This window comes from Neolamprologus brichardi, chromosome 1 (genome assembly GCF_056152115.1).
Source record: "Neolamprologus brichardi isolate AB-2024 chromosome 1, ASM5615211v1, whole genome shotgun sequence".
NCBI lineage: Eukaryota > Metazoa > Chordata > Actinopteri > Cichliformes > Cichlidae > Neolamprologus > Neolamprologus brichardi.
Window position 1 is genome coordinate 9,268,217 of NC_142104.1, and position 6,027 is coordinate 9,274,243.

Here is a 6,027-nt window from a genome sequence, read left to right on the forward strand (position 1 = left end):
AAAGACAAGCATGTTTAGCGCAACAATTATGATAATTGCTGCAGAGCACTCAGCTAAGGGAATAAGCAAATCTGATTAAGGGCCCTTCTGCATGATCAAATATTAATCTGATGTGTCTTCACTCTGACCTGGCTTGGAACATAAGAAGCTCTTATGGTCTTATGCATTAACAGATTTGCGCAGGCTGAACTCATAGCAACTAATAATATTGGACATGCAAGTCAGAGCGCTGAGAAAACCTTGTGGGAGTAGAATCCACTTACATGTACAATAAAACTAAATAACAATATCATGGACTATAATCAGACTAAGCGTTATAAGAACTCGATTACTTCAAAAGGCTGCTGACAGTAAGCACCTATTATTTGAAATTCTCCGAACCACCTGTTGGACTGAAGTCAACAAGCTATGTTATACCGTGTAATAAGTTTTATATTCACATTATGTTTAATGCCACAAAAACAAAACACACATGAAAGTTCCACCTGTTAACCTTCATGCTTTAAAAATTTTTTATGTAAGTAAAATGATAATAATAATTTATATATTTTTTTACATTATCCAGTTAAATTAAAATAATGTGAATGTCAAAATTAAGAAAGTATTTTTCCCATACATATTTATATTTTTTATTTAATTAAGCTTTTCTAAGGAATTCTAATTCTTAAATACAGTGTTGTGACGGGGAAATGAAAATGAAGTTGCTGCTCTTTTAAAAACATTAGGGTTTGAAAGAAACAAGAGGAAATCTTTCAGGCTGGAGAAATTACTGTCACTAAATATAAATAGAAGGTGTTCACACAAGACTTTCTGAAAGAAACAAAAATAAATATTATTTGAAAATGTTTATATTTTTGAAAATGGTCAAAATCCTCATCAGCGAACACATCAGTTATTCAGCGCCATCCCCGAAGTCCACTGGCCTCATCCGATTTGACTTTCCAGCCTACAGTCAAGTCTAGAGAGCAAGCAATAAACAAGATGGCGATGAACCAGACAGCAACTGGCAGTTTAAAGAAGATTAGAATGATATTAAATCAACACAAATACCCAGTATTTAACAACACAAAACAGCTTGTAAGAATCATTGGATTATGAATCTGGATTACATCTCTAGGCCCTCATTGCTGAGACACTCTGTCTATGGGGAAGAGGGAGGGGGACTCCAGATGAACTAATCTACTTACAAAGCATATTGAACTTACTATGATTTATACATAAGATAAGGCTTATTCTAAGGTCAATTCTTACAGTAATTCAAAACATATTGTTTATTCTGTTGGACATTAATGCAACAGATGTCCCTGCTACCCGCTGCTCCTCCTCAAATAAATACATGTCTGTATGAAAGTAAAACAGTGGAACTACAAGATGCGCCGTATGTGATCGGGGGAGGAATGTCTAGCTGAATAATACGAACCACAGGACACACCAAATAACATCAGCACTCTATATATAGAAAGTAAATAGCAGGAGACAAGACGAGCCATGGTAAACTTTTAGAGCACAGAGTGAGGGTTGTAAAATCGAAATGTTAAGTTTAATAGCATAAACTCTCCGGTGAAAATTTGAAATTAAAAATTAAATAACACACAAACTGTATGACGATAAATTGTAAAAGCTGCCACAGTCATCAATCAAATGTTCTGCATGCAATCGTACAAGCTGTGAAATCTAGGAATCCAGCGCGCTTTGCAGTGCTTTTTTCAAGCATGTTAATATTTTTTCAAAAAGAAAGAAAACAAAACAGCAATTAATTTTTAGCTTCTTCTTATTACTGGATTTCTAAAGCGATACACACTAATCCACTGACGCCGTGCATTTAATTTAGAGCATAGTTCTGTGAAACAAGTCTAAGACTGTTTGTGAGAATGATCCTTCTTGACTAATATGAGATTAACCCAGATGCTTTGCACAGGAATAAAAAACATGCTCACTGCTAGCTTTATGGTAAATGCATATAAATACAAAATATTACTAAAATAGCGAGGCTATACATAACCAAAAGAAAACAAAGTATATATTTTTTAAAATCGCAAACACGTTGAAAACCACTGTAAGAGTATTCTTAAACCAACATCATATGAATGTCTGGCTGTGGAGGACAGTGATCTAAGGAAAGTCACGCATACACAAGGAGCTCTAACACACAGATGAGAAAGCTTAAATCTGGTAGAACACTATTTACTGATGAGTCAGTGTGCTGGAAGAGTCGTAACAATCCCGGGACACAGAAAAGCTTTAAAGTTAGCAAAGACGCTTAAAAATATATTGAAATTATAAAGAAAAAATACACACAGCCTCGTTTTTTAAACAAAAAACACCGCAGCATTCTGAGGTAGCACCTTGATGTTAAAGGGAAGGAAGCTGAAATGAAAAATAAATAATCACAACCATGTTTTTCTTCTACCTCTTACACGAGGAAGGTATATTTACTGAAGCTGATGAATTGTGCTCTTCCTGTTCTGTGCTGCGGCTGTTGGAAATACTGACAGACATAACTTAATGTACTCATATTAAAACACTGACCAAGAAGCTGACCAAACAATTTCCAAAACACACTGAGAAGGTTACTATCAAGAGCTGCATTAACTCATTAAGTTATTACTGTTTTATATATTGTTATAACATTTCAATTATGGCGATTGTTAAAAAAGAACTTTAGTTACTTTCAGTTAAAAATACAGTAGAAAACAGTTCAGTCGTTGAGCCACATCATCTGTGGTCATTAGATTTTAGCCTGTTATTTGCCTACAAGTAACCATAGTAACAAAACTGATGCTTTACAGTACGTTAATGGTTAAGCTCACTTACAATTTACATAGCTTAGCCAGTGATCGCATTAACTAAAACAAGTGAAAACGCATGACAAATATTCTGCTGTTCTTCACTGTTCATTTGCAACGGTTTGTGTGTGATAAGTGTAGTTTGAAATAGAAAACAGTTGTTCAGTCTTTGCCCCAAATGTTTAAAGAAATATTTTATAATGTTTTCTCTTTTTTTGGCAGATGAGATATTTTTAAACTTATCAAATGATTCATGTTTGGTTGGAGAAAAAAGAGAGAAAGAAATAAAATTATTATCCTCCTCCCCGAGTCCTACTCCTGTCAGCCTGCAGTCATTTCACAGCCCAATCTAAACACTGAAGTGGGAGACAAGATTGAGTATTTTCATAGCATGCTGCATTGCACCCTGACGCTGTAGACTGACTGCTGTTGGAGTGACCACAGCTCATCTCTCTGCATAGGGAATGGTCAGTAATCCTTCCTGGACGCTCTAGGAAAAGCAGCAGCTCTGAGGCAGACTACACTTTCTGTACCACTTCTAAACAGAAGACTGCTTCTGCGCTGTATAAGTATCTGTCTTGCTCTGTCCTCATACACAATTGGATTATAGCAGTATTCCTCTAATTCTGAACAGGTCTCAAAGATTTAATATTCCTCTGAAATTTGATATATGCCCTAATTTAGAACCTCATGACATGCAACTTGTGACATTCCAGTTGAAAAACTCATTAACTCCTTGAAACTATATTAATGCTTTTGGATGAGGATTTGGTTGATTTTTGACTTTTTCGGCTCATAATTTCAATCTGATATTTTTTTTTAACAATTTATGGGCCCATATACTGAAATATATAAAAAATATATTCAAAAGTGTGTAACTATAACTAAACCGAAAACTTCAGTTTGCACATTCTGAAGTAAAAATTAACCTAACAAACTACTAGACTAGACGTCTTCATATTCCTTCATAATTATTGTTTTTATGTACTCAATGTTGTATCAATACAGCTAGTCCGAAACTATGGAAACATGAGAAGAACAACAGAAGAAATAAACCACGTTTCCACTGTGAAATAGATTGTTGATGATGATGTGAAGAGTATTTCAGACATTTTTTGTCTTATTATCAAAATGTACAACTAATTTGATGAGTAAATTTGTTTTGTTTGTTAATAATTTTAGTACAGTTCATTTCAAACGCACAAGATATTTTAAATTAATTTGAAAAAAGGACTTTATGAAACACTTTATGATAATTTGGCTTATTGTGAAATGTATTTTTAGTTCATCACATGCTGTCTATAATATTATTCCTATTATTATTCACAACGGCATGAATAGTAATTCATGTAACTAACTATACAGAATAAATAATAAAAATCACAGCCTTAAACTGAAATCATATCTGATTTGCATGAATTGTTGATATAAATTATATTATTCTCAGTATAACTTTTATTATTATCTAATTCTGTAAACAGTGGAGGTGTGCTGCTACAAGTGGCTGAGCTTTATTTCCACTTTGGTGCACATGGAGCCCAGGCAGGTGCACAGAGCCCACCGTGGGGTATCAGGTATCCCCTTGGCCTAGGCCTCTCCCATTTGTCATGGTGAATGAGTGGTTTGCCTGACTGCACTTTCTCATTCCATTTCCTCCCAGGCTGCACTGAGGCCCTACCACCCACTGTACGCTGTCATTTCTTTAACCCCTTTTCCATTCACATGAAGTGCGGGCAATAATGCTCTCTCACATTCCTCCTTTCAATAGCTTACACTTTACAGTCCCCCACCTCTGCCCCCCAAACTCACTGCACACACACGTATGCACACACACACACACACACACTCGCGTATACACACCTCTCTTCTCCTGGTCAGTCTACACCTCTCCTAATGGTGTGAAAAGCAAATGTTGTCCGTGTGACAAGTCACAGGTGTTCTACAAAAAATAGTGGTTGAATAATAATCATAGAAATAACTAAAACAAGCACAGGATTAAAAAAAAGGAAGAATAAATTAAATACTTTAAATATATTCAGCTATGATATTGACAAATTCTTCAATGGAAAAAAACAACAAAAAAAAACAACAACATCACGGGCCTGGCAGATGCTCAGAAGGTTAATTATTAACCTATTTAGAAGAAATCTCTCACCACCCTCTCAGTCCACGTATAAAGGCAAACGTTAGTGCTGCTCTTACTTACGTCCATAATGCCTTCCACCATCCATTCTAGCTGTGATATTTGGCTCACCAGTAAAAGCCACAACACTGCGCCCATCGGCACCCACTCTGCAACTGTAAGAAGAAACTGGAATGGAAAACATTGTCTGTTCCTACTCAACAAGGGGAAAAAAGAGCTCAAGCACAAGTAAGGGTAATTGCAAAACACCCTGAGCTCATCCTATAAAGAAACTTTGTTTCTTTCCTTTTTTTTCCTCCAAAAAGAAAACCAGGAAATCTCCACTTATTTCAACAAACATTTGCCTAAACTCAGGAACTAGGCTGGACTCCCCCCATACACCACCCCCTTGCCTTTTTAAAAGTGTGGTGCGGGTCTGTGGAAGATCGGGAGAGCGTCAGTGTGTGTAGATGCAGTGCGAAGAGATTGCAGCACCATCTGCTGGTAAAAAAAAAAGAGCCAAGAAAATAAGAGAAGGGATAAGGATAAAGTTATGGCAGAAGCCGACAGAAAGATGAGTCCTCGGCGAGGGATTTTTTTCCTAATTTTAATTTAGATTCCATATGTATTACTGCTAGTAGTAGCTTTAAATGAAAAAAAAAAATGACGGGAAAACGCAAGACCCTAATAGAGGGAAGAAACACCATGACTGAGAGACATAATTCAACTTCCCATCACTAACTAGAAGAGGTAAAAGTTCATGGAGGCCTCTTCCTCACATCACATCCATAGCTCTGACTACGAGACATATAAACAACCTATTTCATTCTTGCCCTCATTTCCTTCAGTGGATCCTTTGGACAACTAATAATGAGTTAATCAGCCTGATTGCACATTCATCACTGTGATATGTTTCTCTCTCTCTTTTTTCACCTGACAAGGGCAAGCATGTTTTACTTGGGAAATGAAATATTTAGTGACCTGCTCCTTTTGCCCTTACACTGGAGACAGAGGCCCTACAGCTGAGTAAACAGCTGGGCTGCACAGTGGACAGGTAACATCTAGCGCCCACTCTGCTCAGCACTGAGTAATAAAAGCCACGTTACCCTGAACACTGGA

General features: G+C 36.5%; 1 long non-coding RNA gene across 1 annotated transcript; it reads right to left on the bottom strand.

Annotated features, from left to right (window-relative positions):
- Positions 1-830: 830 nt before the first annotated feature.
- On the bottom strand, positions 831-4,730 carry LOC102779959 (uncharacterized). The gene is made up of 2 exons (XR_004843506.2): positions 4,647-4,730; positions 831-958 (listed from the first exon to the last, which is right to left on the bottom strand). It is a non-coding gene; the product is annotated as an uncharacterized LOC102779959 (long non-coding RNA).
- Positions 4,731-6,027: the final 1,297 nt, after the last annotated feature.